Consider the following 17,911-nt stretch of genomic DNA (forward strand, 5'->3'; position numbering starts at 1 on the left):
TTACTGTTGAGTGGCCATCCATGCACCTGATGGTTTGATATTGTTGTAGGCTGTTTGGAAATTAATTTCCGTTTTGTAATGTGATTTTTCATTGTATATGTTTCAGGAATAGTACCTTCTCGACTGGCATACTGTTATATATTTTTGAAAAGTTCATGTTATGAACTTTCATGTTGTATAATTAAATTATAATATAATCTGCATTTTTGACATATTTTGGAGGTTTGAAGTTCAGATGTCAAAGCAGCAATTTCAACAGATCTATTTCTATGAGTTCAAACTTGGACGTAATGCAGCTCAAGCTGCTCAAAACATCAATGAGATATATGGCCAGGGAAGCGTTAACGAACAGACAGTGCAACTTTGGTTCCAAAAATTTCAACATGGTGATTTTGACTTTGAAGATCAAGAAGGTCGCAGACGGCCTTCTACTATTGACAGCGATGAATTGAAGGCTCTGGTGGAAGCAGATACATGCACAACTGTTTGAGAACTTGCAGAAGAACTCGGGGTAAGCATATCAACCATTTCTGAGCATCTGAAGAAGATTGGAAAGTCGAAGAAGCTCGACAAATGGGTGCTGCATGAATTGAATGAGAATCACAGAAATTGCCATTTTGAAGTGTTGTCGTTACTTCTTTTTCGCAACCAGAATGACTCATTTCCCGACTGTATTGTGACATGCGACGAGAAATGGATGCTCTACGATAACCGGCGACAATCGGCTCAGCGGTTGGACAGCGATGAAGCTCCGCAGCACTTCCCAAAGCTGAATCTGCACCAAAATAAGGTCATGCTGACTGTCTGGTGGTCTGCTGCTGGTTTAATCCATCACAGCTTCCTGAATCTGGGTGAAATGATCACAGCGGAGAAGTACGTCCAGCAAATCAATGAAATGCACCAGAAACTTTAACAGCTGCGCCCAGCACTGGTCAACAGAAAGGGTCCAATCCTTCTCCACGATAACACACGGCCACACATTGCACTTTCGACGCTGCAACGGTTGAACGAGCTGAGCTACGAAACTCTGCCTCATCCACCGTACTCACCAGACCTCTCGCCTACTGACTATCACTTCTTCAAGCATCTTGACAGCTTCTTGTGTAGGAGATACTTCAGAAACCAAGGGGAGGCCAAAACTGCCTTCGATGACTTCATTGCCTTCACAAGTCCAGAATTTTATGCAACCAGAATAAATATGCTTGTTACTCGTTGGCAAAAATGTGTTGATTCTAATAGTTTTTATTTCGATTAATAAATTTTATTCTGAGCTGAGATATGCCACTTCAAATATACAGGTTGAAATCGGCAATTAATTTCCAAACAGCCGATATTTACTCTTTAATGTATCTAAATCATTCCCCATTGCAGCCCACTGGTAAAACAAATTTTTTTCACCTGTTTATTAAGTGTTACTACATTGTCTGAAATGTGATTTGTTTGTAATTATACAAACAACCTATTTCCTGGTTTAGTATTGCAGATTTTCAGCTGGATGCTTTCGGTGAAGCCAGTAAATAAAGCTGATTTTTCCACAATTTATGCTATAAAGACATGGAGGAATAAAAGCTGTAAAATGGTCAATGTTCTTGCAGAAGAATGAATCTCCTTTCTGTTTACTTATGGCAGACAATCCATCTGGATACTTCTTGCCAACTGTTTCTTGCTGGCTGTTTTCAGTGGGCATAAAAATAATTTATTTTCATGGCATGTGGTTTTAAACTTACAGAAATGCATGTAGTAAGTTGTTTCTAAAGTTGCTTTATATGTTGCTATAATTAATATTACTTACCAAATATGCCTATGCAAATTTATAATGCAGATGCCTTTGAACATGGCAATTGCTGTGAGATGTGGGTAATGTAGCAGCTTTCTAAAATTTCAGAAGATGTTTGTGAACTCTATGACAGTCTTCAAACAGTGACATGGTACTGAAAAGGCAGGTGGTACAATTTCACGGATGGCTATCATCAGCACGTCTGTCCCATTGCAGCCATAATGTTCTGTTAGTGTGATGGGGAAGTAAAAGCCACTGCATTAAGATCTAATAGTATATGAGTAATCTTCATAACATATTGAAAGGGGTTTTTAAACAGCAGCAGTATTTATGTATCTTTAAATTGCATGTACACCTCCCTGAAGCTAGGAAATTTATGACTAAAACATGGGTAGATGTGTGATCAGCACTGATAGCTCAAAAGGGATTTTGAAAGTACTTGCTTCCTTGCTGTTTACAGAAAAGAGTATGTGGATTGATGCAGTGCTTTAGTATTGAAAGTAAAATTGCTGTGTCTTTCCAAGTTTTGTTTAGAGATACAAGAGGTTTTTTGTCTCCTCAGAATTCTTTAGTTGGTGATTTCCTGTTTGTTTGGGTTTTAAGATTACATAAACTCTATAACTCCTTGTTGTCTGCTTTCTTTTAAATTGAAGATGTTTTAAAAATGCTCAAATGTAAACTGACATCACTTAGCATGCTCTCTCCATCTATACAACTTTTTAGGTTAATTCTGATAATAGAATTAATATGAGTTAGATTTGTTAAAGATTCAAACACTTTTCAGACACTTTAAGCAAGGTATTTTGTGTGTTCTAGCATGAAGACAAGAGATATCTTTTAACACAGAGTGGTATCATTAAAATATCATACTGCTCTGTGATAAAGGGGAAGATTTTTTATGGACAGTCATAGACAACCTTCAGTTTATTCAGGCACATATTAAGAGGTGTAGGTGTATTGCAGTGAGTCCCTATTACCAACGGATTGTGGACCTGTCAGTGAATGTTTTCTGAGTTCAGATTTTGCTACACATGGCCTGCTGACTAACAGTGACTGACTGTATTTAGCATGTGTGCTCCCAAAGTCAGACAGGATTTGCTGTTCATAAGAGGTCAAATGTCTATGGCACCTATTTGCCTGCATAAATACCGAGGTTTTAAAAGCAAATTTTGTAATTACATTTTACTGAAATAAATGTATGTTCTCACAGAATCACAGAATTTATTCCATACTTGAGCAAAGAGAGGTGCTAGGGGGTAATTCCACAAAGCTAGCATGCTACACAAAGGTAAAACAGCCTGTTCATCCTATTACATGATTAGTAAAAACCTAAGTTTACACTCATTGGTCCGTAATTACCATTCCACTTGCTATTGGTTAGTTATATTTAAATTTGCCTCACTTGCTGTGTAAATTAGCATGCATGCTCCTTACAGGTGTGGGAGGGCAAGCATTTCAGTCTTGAATTGAGTTGGTGGTTGTGATCTCCCTCTGCTGCCTTTACATGTCCCACAGTTTCCACAGATTTTTGCTGACTTCATGCTTCTTGGGCAATTATCCAGCCTCTGGTGCCTTCTTGGGCAGGTTGCTCACCTCTTAAAGTCAATAGCAAGGCCTGGATCATATCAGGCTTACACAATGGAGCAAGTGATTAGTGGTGTTTGTGCTGGATCAGAAACATTTGTATGGGCTACAAGGCTACACTATCACCACACTCCCTGACAAAGAGTCCCTCCCCATCTCTTCCCGTAGGCCCACTTTAAGTACTGAAAGGCCACTATAAGGTCACCCAGAAGCCTTCTCTTTTCTGGGCTGAACAATCGCAACTCTCTCAGCCTGTCCTCAGAAGGGAGGTGCTCCAGTCCCCTGATGATCTTCATAGTCTCCTCTGGACCCAATCAAACAGGTCCATGTCCTTCTCATATTGGGAGCGCCAGATCTAGCTAGACACAGCACTGCAGGTGGGGTCTCCCAAGAGCAGAACAGAGGTGGAGAATCCCTCCCTTGACCTGCTGGCTACACTTGTCTGGATGCAGCCCAGGACACAGTTGGCTTTGTGGGCTGTGAGCACACATTGCTGGCTCATAGTCAGTTTTTCATCCACTAATACCCCCAAATGCTTCTCCACAGGGCTGCTCTCAATCTGCTCATTGCCCAGCCTGTATTTGTGCTTGGCATTGCCTGGACCCATATGCAGAAGCTTACACTTGGCCTTGTTGGGCTCCATGAGGATTGCATGGTCCCACCTCTCAAGCCTGTCCAGGTGCCTCTGGGTGGCTCATCCCTTCCCTCCAGCCTGTCAACCGCACCACACAGCTCGGTATCACTGGCAAACTTGCTGAGGGCGCACTCGGTCCCACTGTCCATGTCACCAACAAAGATGTTAAACAGCACTGGTCCCAACACTGACCCCTGAGGACCGCCACTCGTCACTGCTCCACACTTGGACATTGTTCTGTTGACCACAACTCTTTGAGTGCAACCATCAAGACAATTCCTTATCCACCAAGGGGTCCATCCATCAAACCATGTCTGTCCAACTTGGAGACAAGGATGTCATACAGGACAGCATCAAATGTTATACACAAGTCCAGGTAGATAACATCAGTTTTTCTTCCCTTACCCACCAACACTAACCCGGTCATAGAAGGTCACCATATTCATCAGGCATGATTTTCTCTTAGTGAAGTCATTTGGTTGTCACCAATTACCTCCTTATTTTCCATGTGCCCTAAAATAGTTTCCAGGAAGATCTGCTCCATGATCTTGCCTGGCACAGAGGTCTTCCTTTTTTCCCTTTTTAAAAAAGGGGTTATGTTATCCCTTTTCCAGCCAGCAGGAACTTCACCAGACTGCCATGACTTCTCAACTACCATGGATAGTGGCTCAGCCACTTTTTCTGCCATTTCCCTCAGGAATGCAGATGCATCTCATCAGGTCCAATGGAATTGTGCACTTTCAGGTTCCTTTGGTGGTCTCAGATCTGATCTTCCCCTACAGTGGTGGTTCTTCATTCTCCCAGTCCCCACCTTTGCCTTCTGCAACTTGGCAGGTATGGCTGGAGCATTTGTTGGTGAAGACTGAGAAAAAAAAGTTGTTGAGTACCTCAGCCTTCTCCCATATCCCAAGTAACCAAGTCTTCTTCAAAGAGGGCCCACATTTTTCCTAGTCTTCCTTTTACCACTGACATACCTGTAAAAGCTTTTTTTATTGCCCTTCACATCCCTGGTCATTTTTAATTTATCAGGGCTTTGGCTTTCCTAACCTAATACCTGGCTACCCAGACAGTTTCTCTGTATTCCTCCCAGACTATCTGTCTTTGCTTCCACCCTCTGTAGGTTTCCTTTTTCTGCTTGAGGTTGACCAGGAGGTCCTTTTTCATGCATGCAGATGTCCTGGCAGTCTTACCTGACTTCCTCTTTGCTGGGGTGCATTGCTCCTGAGCTTGGAGGAGGTGATCCTTGAACATCAACCAACTTTCTTAGGCAACTCTTCCCTCCAGGGCTTTATCCCATGCTACTCCATCAAGCAAATCCCTGAAGAGGCCAAAGGCTGCTCTCCTGAATTCCACAGTAGAAAGTTTGCTGTACACCCTCTCCACTAACCTAAGGATCCTGAACTTCACCATTTCATGGTCACTGCAGCCAAGGCTGCTCTTGAGCTTCATCTTCCCCACCAGTCCCTCCTTGTTGGTAAGAAAAAGGTCCATCATAGCACCTCTCCTCATTGGCTCTTCTGTCACTTGGAGAAGGAAGTTATCATCAATGCATTCCAAGAACATCTTGGATTGCTTGTGTGCTGCTGTGTTGTGCCTCCAACAGGTAACAGGGTGGTTGAAGTCCTACATGAGGATGAGGGCTTGTGAACATGAGGCTGCTCCTGTCTTTCTAGAGAGACCCTCATCCACTTGGTCTTCCTGCTCAGGTAGCCAGTAGCAAACTTCCACTATAATGTCACCTGTCCTTGCCCTTCCTTCAATCTTGACAGGCTGGATTGATGGGCTAAAGCCAACTGAATGAGTTTCAATAAGGCCAAATGCCGGGTGCTGCACTTGGGCCATAGCAACCCCCAGCAGTGCTACAGGCTTGGGGAGGAGTGGCTGGAGAGCTGCCAGTCAGAGAGGGACCTGGGGGTGTTGATTGACAGCTGGCTGAACGTGAGCCAGCAGTGTGCCCAGGTGGCCAAGAAGGCCAAAGGCATCCTGGCTTGTGTCAGAAATAGCATGGCCAGCAGAGACAGGGAAGGGATCTTCACAGAATCATCGAATCATCTAGGTTGGAGAGGACCCTGGAGATCACCTAGTCCAACCGTTCGCCTAGCACAGTTCCCACCTACAGCATACCCTTAAGCTCCAAATCGACCCTACTCTTGAACACCTCCAGGGATGGGGACTCCATCACCTCCCGGGGCAGCCCATTCCAACGCCTAACAACCCCTTCTGGAAAGAAATGCTTCCTAATATCTAGTCTGAACTTTCCCTGGCATAACTTGATGCCATTCCCTCTTGTCCTGTTGCTTTCTACTAGGCTAAAGAGGCTCAAACCCAGCTCTCTGCAGCTTCCTTTCAGGTAGTTGTAGAGGGTGATAAGGTCTCCCCTCAGCCTTCTCTTCTCCAGACTAAACAAGCCCAGTTCCCTTAGCCGCTCCTCATAGGACATGTGTTCCAGATCCTTGACCAGCTTTGTAGCCCTTCTCTGGACACATTCAAGTAACTCTATGTCCTTCTTGTAGTGAGGGGCCCAAACATGAACACAGTATTGAAGGTGTGGCCTCACCAGCACCAAGTACAGGGGCAAGATCACTTCCCTGTCCCTGCTGGCCACACTAATCCTAATACAAGCCAGGATGCCATTAGCCTTCTTGGCCACCTGAGAACACTGCTGGCTCATGTTCAGCCGGCTGTCAATCAGCACCCCCAGGTCCCTCTCTGACTGGCAGCTCTCCAGCCACTCCTCCCCAAGCCTGTAGTGCTGCTGGAGGTTGTTGTGGCCCAAGTGCAGCACCCGGCATTTGGCCTTATCAAAGCTCATGCAGTTGGCCTCAGCCCATCGCTTCAGTCTATCCAGATGTCTCTGCAGAGCCTCTCTACCCTCTAGCAGATCAACACTCCCACCCAACTTGGTGTCATCTGCAAATTTACTGAGGGTGCACTCCATCCCCTCGTCTAGATCATCAATAAAGATGTTAAACAGGAGTGGCCCCAAAACTGAGCCCTGGGGGACACCACTCGTGACTGACCGCCAGCTGGATTTAACTCCATTTACCACAACTCTCGGCCTGGTCGTCCAGCCAGTTTTTAACCCAGCAAAGTGTGTGATTGTCCAAACCTGGAGCAGCCATTTTTGCCAGGAGAATGCTGTGGGAAACAGTGTCAAAAGCCTTGCTAAAGTCAAGGTAAATTACATCCACAGACTTTCCTTCATCCAATAAGCAGGTCCCTCTGTCATAGAAGATAGGTTTGTCAAGCAGGACCTACCTTTCATAAACCCATGCTGACTGGGCCTGAGCTCTGGTTGTCCCTCAGGTGTTGCATGATGGTGTTTAGGATGAGCTACTCCATCAGCTTCCCGGGCACCAAAGTCAAGCTGACAGGCCTGTAATTTCCCGGATCATCCTTCCGACCCTTCTTATAGATGGGCGTCACATTGGCCAATTCCAGTCAGTCGGGACCTCCCCAGTCAGCCAGGACTGCTCGTAAATGATAGAAAGTGGCCTGGCGAGCACCCCAGCCAGCTCCTTCAGCACCCTCAGGTGTATCCCATCTGGTCCCATAGATTTGTGTATGTCTATGTGAAGCAGTAGGTCACTGACTGTCTCCTGGATTGCAGGGGGGTCGTTTTCCGAGTCTCTGTATTCTCGTTGTGAAGGCTTGTTTTCATCAATACAACTAACCTTGCTATTAAAGACTGAGGCAAAGAAGGCATTAAGCACCTCAGCCTTCTCCTCATCACTTGTTGCCATATTTCCTCCTGCATCTAGCAGGGGATGGAGACTCTCCCTGGACTTTCTTTTGCTACTGACATACTTGTAGAAACTTTTCTTGTTATCCTTGATTGCAGAGGCCAGATTAATTTCTAGTTGGGCTTTAGCCCTTCTGATTTCCACCCTGCACAGCCTTACAGCCTCTCTGTAATCACTGTGTGTGGCTAGCCCCTTCTTCCAAAGGCTGTAAACTCTCCTTTTCTCCCTGAGTTGCAGCCAAAGCTCCCTGTTCAGCCAAGGTGGTCTCTGGCGTCGGCTTCTCTTAGAGCACCTGGGGACTGCCTGCTCCTGAGCCATTAACACTTCCTTCTTAAAGAGCGCCCAGCCTTCCTGGGCCCCTATACCCTTCAGGAGAGTCTCCCAGGGGATCCTTTCAAGCAGGTGCCTAAACAAGACAAAGTCAGCCCTTCTGAAGTCCAGGATGTCAGTCCTGCTTAGCTCTCTCCTGACCTCTCTAAGAAGAGAGAACAAAGAATAGAGAACTAAGAATAGAGAATAGAGAATTATTTCATGATCGCTGTGCCCTCGTCAGCCTCCAGCCTCCATGTCGTCCACCAGCCCTTCTCTGTTCACAAAGAGGAGATCCAGCAGGGCACCTTCTCTGGTTGGTTTACACACCAGCTGTGTCAGGAAGTTGTCTCCCACACATTCTAGGAATCATCGGGACTGGTCTCGTTCTGCCATGTTGTATTTCCAGCAGATGTCTGGGAAGTTAAAGTCTCCCACAAGAACAAGGGCAAGTGATCATGAGATTTCACCTAAGCGCCTATAAAATATCTCATCCACCTCTCCCTCCTGGTTGGGTGGCCTATAGTAGACTCCTACTACATCTGCCCTGTTGGCTTTCCCCCTGATTCTAATGCAAAGACACTCAACCCTGTCTTCTCTACACCTGTGCTCGAAGCAATCATAACAGTCCTTAACATACAGAGCCACCCCACCACCTCTCCTTCCCTGTCTGTCCTAAAGAGCTTGTACCCATCAAATGGCACACTCCAGTCATGGGAGACATCCCACCATGTTTCTGTAATAGCAACAACATCATAATTTTCCTGTTTCATCATGGCTACAAGCTCTTCCTGTTTGTTACCCATGCTGTGTGCATTGGTATACATGCACTTCAGATGGGCCGATGATTTGCCCCCTTCCCCCTTCAAATCTAGTTTAAAGCTCTGTCAATGAGCCCAGCTAACTCCTGCCCCAAAATCCCCTTCCCTCTCCGGGACAGATGCATTCTGTCTAATGTCAAAAGATCAGGTGCCCTGTATACCAACCCATGGTTGAAGAATCCAAAGCCCTGATGGTAACACCAGTCTTGGAGCCACCCATTCATCTGCTGAATTCTCCTGTAATCTTCCTCATCCATCCCCCCAACCAAAGGGATGGAGGAGAACACAATTTGTGCCCCTGACCCCTTAAGCAGTTTTTCCAAGGACCAGAAGTCTCTCTTCATTGCTTTAGGCCGCCTCCTGGTGATGTTATCACTACCTACCTGAAAAACCAGGAGAGGGTAGTAATCCTTCGGTCTCACTAGGGTAGGGAGTGTTGCTGTGAGGTCCTTGATGCGGGCCCCAGGGAGGCAGCAGACTTCCCTATGAAGCGGGTCTGGTCTGCATATGGGACCTTCGACACCCCTTAGAGTGGAGTCACCCACTACAATGACTCTTCTGGGGTTCTTTTCAGAGCTGGTTTTAATACCTGGTCTGAAGTAACTTGGCCTTGGTGGACCTTGGTCTTCTTCTTTTGTCTCATTTTCTTCCTCCTTCTCTTCTTTGTTCAAAAGTTCCAGGGCCCCGAATCTATTTTGAAGGGGCACCATGGAGGGTGAGGGAGGTGGGGAGAGGATTTTCCTGCCTCCCCGAGCAGGGACCTGTTTCCAGCCTCCCTCATCTCTTAGGGATCTTACCCCTGTACTCGGCAATGGTGAGGCCACCCCTCAATCACTGTGTTCAGTTTTGGCCCCTCACTACAAAAAGGACATTGAATGAGTCGAGCATGTCCAAAGAAGGGCAACGAACCTGGTGAAGGGTCTGGAGCACAGGACTTATGAGGAGCAGCTGAGGGAACTGGGGAGGTTTAGCCTGGAGAAGAGGAGGCTGAGGGGAGACCTCATCTCCCTCTACAGCTACTTGAAAGGAGGGTGCAGAGAACTGGGGATGAGTCTCTTTAACCAAGTCTCAAGCAGGGACAAGAGGGAATGGCCTCAAGCTGCACCAGGGCAGGGTCAGACTGGCTCTTAGGAAGAATTTATTTGCAGAAGGGGTCGTTGGACGTTGGAATGGGCTGCCCAGGGCAGTGGTGGAGTCCCCATCCCTGGAGGGGTTGAAGAGTCGGGTTGACCCAACACTGAGGGATCTGGTGGAGTTGAGAACGGTGAGTGTGAGGTTAATGGACTAGATGATCTTCAAGGTTTTTTCCAACTGGGATGATTCTATGATTCTTTGAATCCTGACCTTGGTTGGTTCCTCATCCATCCCCAGGCAGAGCTACACACACTCCAGCCTTACCTTCCTAAAGAGGCTGTATCCTTCCATTCCAACACTCCAGTCATAGGAGCCAACCCACCACATCTCCGTGATGCCAATAAGACCGTAGCCTTGCAGGCATGTGTACGTCTCTAGCTCCTCATTTATTCCCCACACTATGTGTGTTTGCATAGAGGTATGTAAGTTGGGCACTTGATAAAACTGACTTACTAGCTCCCAGAACCATATGAATGATTAGTATTTGTAATATGTATCTACAAAGAGAGTTCTTCTAAACTCAAAAGTGGCCTGTTGGTTAATTTTAAGAGAAAATTACTATTTTAAGCATTAAAAAAAAAAAAAAAAAAAAAAAAAAAAGTCTGATCTTTCATAGAAGTAAATTAGATAATTCTGTCTAAGCACCAGTACAAGATTTTGACTCAGATATGTTTTTCAGATAAATATAAAAGTCAGGCTAGATTCACATGCTATTCATAGATATTTAGGGCTGGAAGGGACTTAAGAAAAACTGGGCCTTTCTCTTAAGCAAGACTTAGTATATCTGTGAGAAATTTTTATACTTTGTTTTTATAAGTTTCACCCACTGAGATATTGTAAGCACCCCTTCTTTATCACTAGAGATTGATGACCATCAGAAATAGTTTTCTAATATTTAATTTAATCTTTCCTGATGGCAAACCCCCGTAATTTTGGTACTTTCTTTTTTTTCCCCCTTTTTTTTTTTTTTTTTTTTTTTTTTCTTTTTTCTTATAACCTCAGTAGATGTGGGCATTGTCTGATACTTGATTTCTTTGCAGTAATATTCTGTATGTTTGGTCACAGGAGTATCTTTCACATGTCTGTTTTCTCTTTCCTAATTTTTCATTGCTAGTTGCTGTACTCCTTGCATTCATGTATAAACACCTCAGAATTGTATTATGCTGTCTCTTCTCCTGAGGCAGATTGCAAACTTGCACAGCTACCCCAAGGCTGTATGCAAGGCTAATCAGGGAAACCTTGAAGCCCAGGGTGCACTACATCGTGCCCCTCTCGGTGGAAGCTCCATCTTCCACAGAGGTTGAAAGTGAACTAGAGACTCTGCAGCACTGGCAGCTGTGGTATGGAATAAACGTTTTGCTCCACTTCCAGAACATTAAGCCACAACATTTATAATCCAGTCCCATCAGCTGAATGAAGACAGTTTGGTCACCAGATGGAAATCTATTTCAATTTTATGAGCAGGGCCATTTCAAACACCTATTAAACAGAATATGGCCATTTTGAGACAACATTGAGTCCTCAAATTCTGTTGCTTAGCTACCATAGTTCTGCATTCACTAAAAATATCAAATCGGTTGATGGACATATCTGCAGAAAATGGTGACAAATTACAAATATCGCTGCAAATGATGTCAAAATTACAAAATCTGGCCACAGTAGGTAGAGAATTGAAAATAAACTTAAAAGAGTGGAAGTGTTTTTTCACAGTTATTTTTGAATCCAAGTTTTTGTTTCCATACCTGGCAATCTTTTCAAAGAAACAGATCATGCTTGTCTATCTAATTAATATGACAGCATTTCATATGTGGTTTACCTGCACTTGCAGCTAATATAATAGCAAAGTTGCAGTGTTTTTTCAGCACTTCATTTCAGCAGTACTTTTCTTCTGATACAGTTGAGGGAAAATGATTACCTGTGAGAGCCGGTGCTATATTGCGTACTGCCTGTTATTGCCATCAATATAATTTATAAGTAATAAATACAAAATTTCAGAACTAAGTAGTTGAAAACTGATTTACAAAAAACCCCATAATATTTTGGGTTTTCTTTTTCAGTTTATCTTGTTGGTTTTCTTTCAAAATGTCATGTTGTCTCTCAGGTTAGGAAGATGAATGGAATTATAAATTTATGGGTATTTTGGTAATTCTTACTTATTTCAATTAAATTTCTCCCCTAATTCATAGGTTAGTTCTGACATGCCTTCAGAATCCGTTGCTTTCTTTTTGTTTTTTATATCCTATAGGCAAATACTATTTTTCAGAACAGGTTTCCTTCTTCCTTCTGAAGTTCTTATCATTAACTGAACAGCTCTTGAGATTATTTTGTTAGGAGATGTTGTAGCATTGGACTTCCTTTTAGTATGTAAGAGTGAGTGGTCCTTAATATATAAACATGGGAATTAACATTTCCAGATTAGTTAGCATTCTCAAACTGAGGATACTCAACAACTACACTTGTCAGACATTGTCACTGCTTTGCACCACAGCTATTTGCTTTACATATAGGATTTTGTTCAATAGATTAGGTCTTCCATGGGACTTTTAACATTGCTTTTCTTATGCTATAATTAACAATATTGCTTAATTGGCTACCTAATTTTTCAGCAGTGTTTCAAAAAGTAATCATATCATTTGACCCAGAGTCAAAATAAAGCCATTCCAAATAGTATTTTTAAGAACACCACAGTATCTTGTAAAACATTGTAAAGCTCTATAGAAGAGATGCATTTTTGATAACAGATTTTCATTTTTCAGTTAGTGGTGTATCATTGAATAATGACTGTTAGCACATTTGTTTCCTCATTAAAGCAGTTTTGATGTGGATGGAGGCCAGTGTAAATTCTCTGCTTATGTGTAAAGGGTAGTACTGAATTCTAAGATTTTAAAATATAACCTGAATGAATTATCACGTATCTGTTTTGTAATTTCGTCATGAATGAGATCTAAAAATTTCTGGTGAAGTTTTGTGTGATAGAAGGAGAGTTAAAAGAACAGTATTAGAATGATGCTTATTTTTTTTATGCTACTTGTTTTAGACTGAAAGAAATCGTAGTGACTATAATAAAGTTTATTATTTCTTATCTTTCCTATCTAAGACACTTTGTGTCCTGAACAGCATTTAGAGAATGAAGAAGTTATGCCATATTTTTAATTCTCTGTGTCCTGGTGTAAGTCAGAATTATTATTATTATTATTATTTTTAATTACGGATTCTTTCAAAATACAAGTATAAGAATTGTATTTATTGTCAAAACTATTATATCTTTAAAGATCCTATTTCTAATGTATAAATGTACATCTGTTTCAGCTATTCCCATTACTATTAATAATATTAACTATAGAGTGATGAGGTAATAGTGGTTTATCATAATATTTCAGTCTTTTTTAGCCAATGAACAATGAAGAGAAAAACTATGAGTTTGGACTGATTTTTCTGAAGCATCTAAAGGATTCAGATAGTGGCATTTAGTGACATGTAAAGACTTCTTTACTCCAAAAAATCATTCTGCCATATAAGCTAGTACTAGGGCCATTGTTGTGAAGTAATTTATGTTGAAATAGTAAGAATCATTAAATTCATGCCAGGGCACTTAATACTTCTTTGGTTTTATGATCAGAGAATTTATCAACAACACTTAGTGTCAAACCAATATTTAAAAAAATTAAAAAGAACAAAAATAGTAATGGATGAATCTGTGCTATGTTCCTTCTAATACCTCTATTCAGTGTGCTGAAGTGAAATTGTGAAGACTCAATTCTGAGTTATCAGATTTAAAATACACATCTTGAGATTAGATCATAGACTTCTCTAGAGGTGAGAACCTCACATTAGTATGGCCCCCAGGTAGAACAACATCCTAAAACATAGGAGCTGGGCCATATCTGGAACCATTGGGTTCAGAGGTTGGCTCCAGGCGAATTTTGAAATACTGCAGTCCTGGAGCCGCAAGTCCTGGACATCCTGCCATGTCTCAGACCCAGAAAATTCCTGAGAACTTCCATGAGTAAACTGGCAGGAAAACAATGGTGTGTTTTCATGTTTACACACACCATTTCAGCTGTGGTAAATGATAATTTTCAGATGGAGGATGTTTCCATGAAAGTTTCTGGCCCCATACACTTTTTAACACTATGTTGTGAGTTAAAACTGATGTGAAATTTCTCCTCTGCATTACACCTCCTCAATTTATATAGGCTTCTATATTATTTACAAAGTAAATTTTCTGACTTAACTCAAAGGAAAAGTCAATGAACTATACAGGAAGGTTTGTAGCACCTAAAGATTCATAGAGATGTCAAAGAATACTTAGAAAAATCTAAGTGTGGAAAGTTAGGCCTGCTCTTCTCATGGAAGCCCTGTAAACATGTAAATCTGTCTATAAACCTGATTTGCACTATAAAATGTGTGATTGATGCAAAGGATATAGTACCATACATTTTTCCTTTGCTCATACTATGGCATTTGAACATACTATTTTCCAAACACTGACTTTGGTGTACTATTAAATTATTGAAGACAGAAAATCTTGTGAGGCTTTTATTGTCTACTTCCTAGCCATTGTTCCTATTTATGAAGTAACTTGGATATTTCTTCTCATTTGTGGGTACATTGTTTTTATTTTTATACTAGTGACTCATCTCAAAAAGCCATGCATGTGAGATGATAACATGAAAGCTGCAATTAAATATTTGTGTTTCACTCTATGAAGATAAAGATCTTAATCCATTTCCTTGTCAGAACTGAAATGAGAGGATTTGTTCCTGTGACAAAGTAATATTCTCACTGACTTCAGATAACAACGTTCAGCGATACCTTGCTTTTCTAGCAAGTCGGGAGATGTAAAAAATGTTAATTCCAGGCAAAATTAGGAACAAAATTTTCATATCAGCCCAGTATGCTGAAGCACTGATCCATTGTAATGCTGGCTATGTGCAGCATACAGAGCCATCTGGAGCAGGCATTTCCTCTAGTACTCCACAGAGAGGAGTGTTATGTTGAGAACTCCCCACAGAAAGTGGTGCTTTAGGATTTAGTTTGGAAGGTCCATCATGCCCTTAATGCTATTTTCCTAGATAATCTTCTAGAAGAAAATGGAGGAAAGTGCTGATCGTGAGACTATGCTAAAGAACAAATGCTCTTCCTAGGGGCTAGTCTGTGTCATTTAGTTACTTGGGAGCATGTGGAACAAGTTTCTTACATCTGGGGTACTTATTCTGTACTGTTCTGTTGGGTTATTAAAGTCTTGCTGAGTTATTAAAACCATTCAAAAGTACACTGCTGTGACGGTTTTAAGACCTGCCGGGACTGGAGATCACGTTGCCGTTGTCCCTCCCCAACCCTCGGCCGATCAGTCTGGAAGTGAGGCACAAACCCTGGGTTAAAATAAGAAGAAATTTAATACAACAGCGTAAAAAGTAATCTGAACAACAACAGTAGCAATGATAACAACAATAAACAGAAATAACAGTAAACAAGACTAAAGATATACAGAGAAATACCGCAATGGTTGCAAACAGCTCACTCGCAAAGCTCCCTGTGACCAAAGGCACAAAGGAAAAAGGTTTCCACGCTCCCGCGCCCGGACCTGATGTCAGCATGGTATGAATAACCTGGCTGGAGATCCCTTCCCCCTCTCTGCTGGGGAAAACTTAACCCTATCCTAGCTGAAACAGGACAACTGCACTGTAGGATCTTACTTCTAATGTGTGGTGTGCTGGTTTAGGCCCTGCTGGGACTGGAGACCACACTGCCATTGTCCCTCCCCCACCCTCAGCCGGTCAGGTTTGGAAATGAGGCATAAACCCCAGGGTTGAAATAAGAAAAGATTTAATAAAACATTGTAATAAACAATCTGAACAACAACAATAGTGTTATAATCAGACAAAGCCAATTTTTATAAAAATATATTTTTATTTGGGTTCAATCAATTTAGAGTGAGAAGCACTAGGCAAAGCAGCGCTGGGTGCATGCAGAGCGGCAACTCTGCCACACGCACACCGAGTTCCAAAAAGCAGCGTTTTTTATACTCTTGTGCCATCGTCTTTAACCAATCTACTCCCATCAGATAGCTGTCCTGCTCTTTTCCATTGGTCATTTGGGTTGCTGGGGTGCATGTCATCCTCCTATTGGGTCTTTTGAAAGTCTCGAAGCCTTGGTCTCCTGGCGCGCTTTTCTCCTATTGGATCTTTTAAAAGCCTCATAATCTCATCCTTTTGGTGGGCTTTTCTTCAAGCATCAGTTACATGTCAGCTCTAGGTGGGGTTTCTGAGACACGGTTATATTGTTCCAATCTGAATGGCACACTTTACATTTAATTGTTTAACATTTACAGATCATTCAAGTGTACCTACCCGCCTTGCCCAACCTAGCAAATTAGTTACAATAGTTTATTACAATAGCAGTAATCACAACAATAAACAGTAATAACAGTAAACAAGACATAAGATATACAGAGAAATACCGCAGTGAACACATCCAGCCCGCCACGCGTGCTTCCCACAACCAAAGACACACAGGAAAGCTTCCTGTGCTGCCACGCCAGACCTGACATCAGCATGGTATGAATAACCCGGCGGGAGATCCCTTCCCCCTGCTTGGGAGAAACTTAACCCTATCCTAGCTGAACCAGGACATGTGGCTATACCTTTAACATAATAAAAAAACTATGATGTGCATATCCCTGACATAACAGTATTCACAATTATTTTAATCACCATTATTTATGTTTAGCTATGGTTTTCTTAGTAATTCTAGGAAATCTTAAATAAATTCAATATTAGTTATCAAAGATTGAGCTAAGTGTCCTAGCTTTCTGAAATACTTTATTTGAATGTAGTACATTGCCAATGCAGTTGCTGTACTTCAGTGTAACTGCTGATTAGAAACAGTGTAGTTATTGTGGCTAGCAGGCTCATTTACACAGACTAGGTATATTCCAGTAAAGGTGGTTGGAGGTGCTGGTATGCTTTTTAACTAAGAGAAGAAAATAAAAAGCTAAGCCTACCCGAAGAGAATAAAACTTGAAAAATTACATTTCTTCTGCTAATAAATGTAGTCAGAACTACAAAGTGACAAATTCTACTCCCAGAATAGTCAAAGGAAAAGCTCTTGCATACCTCAGTGGTTGCTAAGTTTCACTTGTGTGCCACAGTTTTCTAGTTTGCCACAGTTTTCTCATTTCAAGTGTCATTTATGTCCCATGTAACATCCCATTATTTTATCAAGTAAGACAGTTGATTTGTCAGAGGTTTTGTTAGGAAGCAATGACTCTAGGTTTTTTTCCCCTCTTCTTTTTTTTTTTTTTTTTTTTTTTTTTTTCCCCAAGAAAGAGAGAGGATAGTTATTTATTTTGGAAGGAACTACAATTATACAGCTCATTTAAAAAAAAAAAAAAAAAAAAGTTTATTTTGTATTTTGTTTTCTGTACCATAAATATTCATAAAGTATCATAGCAATTTTTTAAATTGTGTTTTCACTGAAGTTTGTATAAATCTTGAATTATACCACTGTGGGAGAAAGAAAGATCTCCACCAGTAACTCAAGTTCTGTGTTGTTTCCTGATGTCTAGCATACTTTTCATCTTTATAAGAATATTACACCACAGAAATTTTGTGGTGAAAGGAAAGTTTTTCTTTCCTTGTACACTCTCCTAAAATTATTTTCTGAGTGGTATTTATTTTCTTCAGTTGTAAATCATGTTAACTTTTAGTGAGTCTCCAAGGCACAGAAAGTTACATTTTCTGATTCTACTTGCATATTTGGGGTTGGTTGCTAAGTAAAAGCAGATTAATAGCACTTCAACAAAACACTGAAATTATGACAGTTTACATAAATTGAGGATATGGCGTTTGGAAAACAAATCATTGAAATAACAGTGTACAGCTATAGAATAAGGTCTGCTGAAAAG

At 41.7% G+C, this 17,911-nt stretch overlaps 1 pseudogene; it reads left to right on the forward strand.

Annotated features, from left to right (window-relative positions):
- The first annotated feature begins 235 nt into the window (after positions 1–235).
- Positions 236–1,689, forward strand: LOC141961131 (histone-lysine N-methyltransferase SETMAR-like; annotated as a pseudogene).
- The last annotated feature ends 16,222 nt before the right edge of the window (positions 1,690–17,911 follow it).

This window comes from Athene noctua, chromosome 5 (genome assembly GCF_965140245.1).
Source record: "Athene noctua chromosome 5, bAthNoc1.hap1.1, whole genome shotgun sequence".
Taxonomy (NCBI): Eukaryota; Metazoa; Chordata; class Aves; order Strigiformes; family Strigidae; genus Athene; species Athene noctua.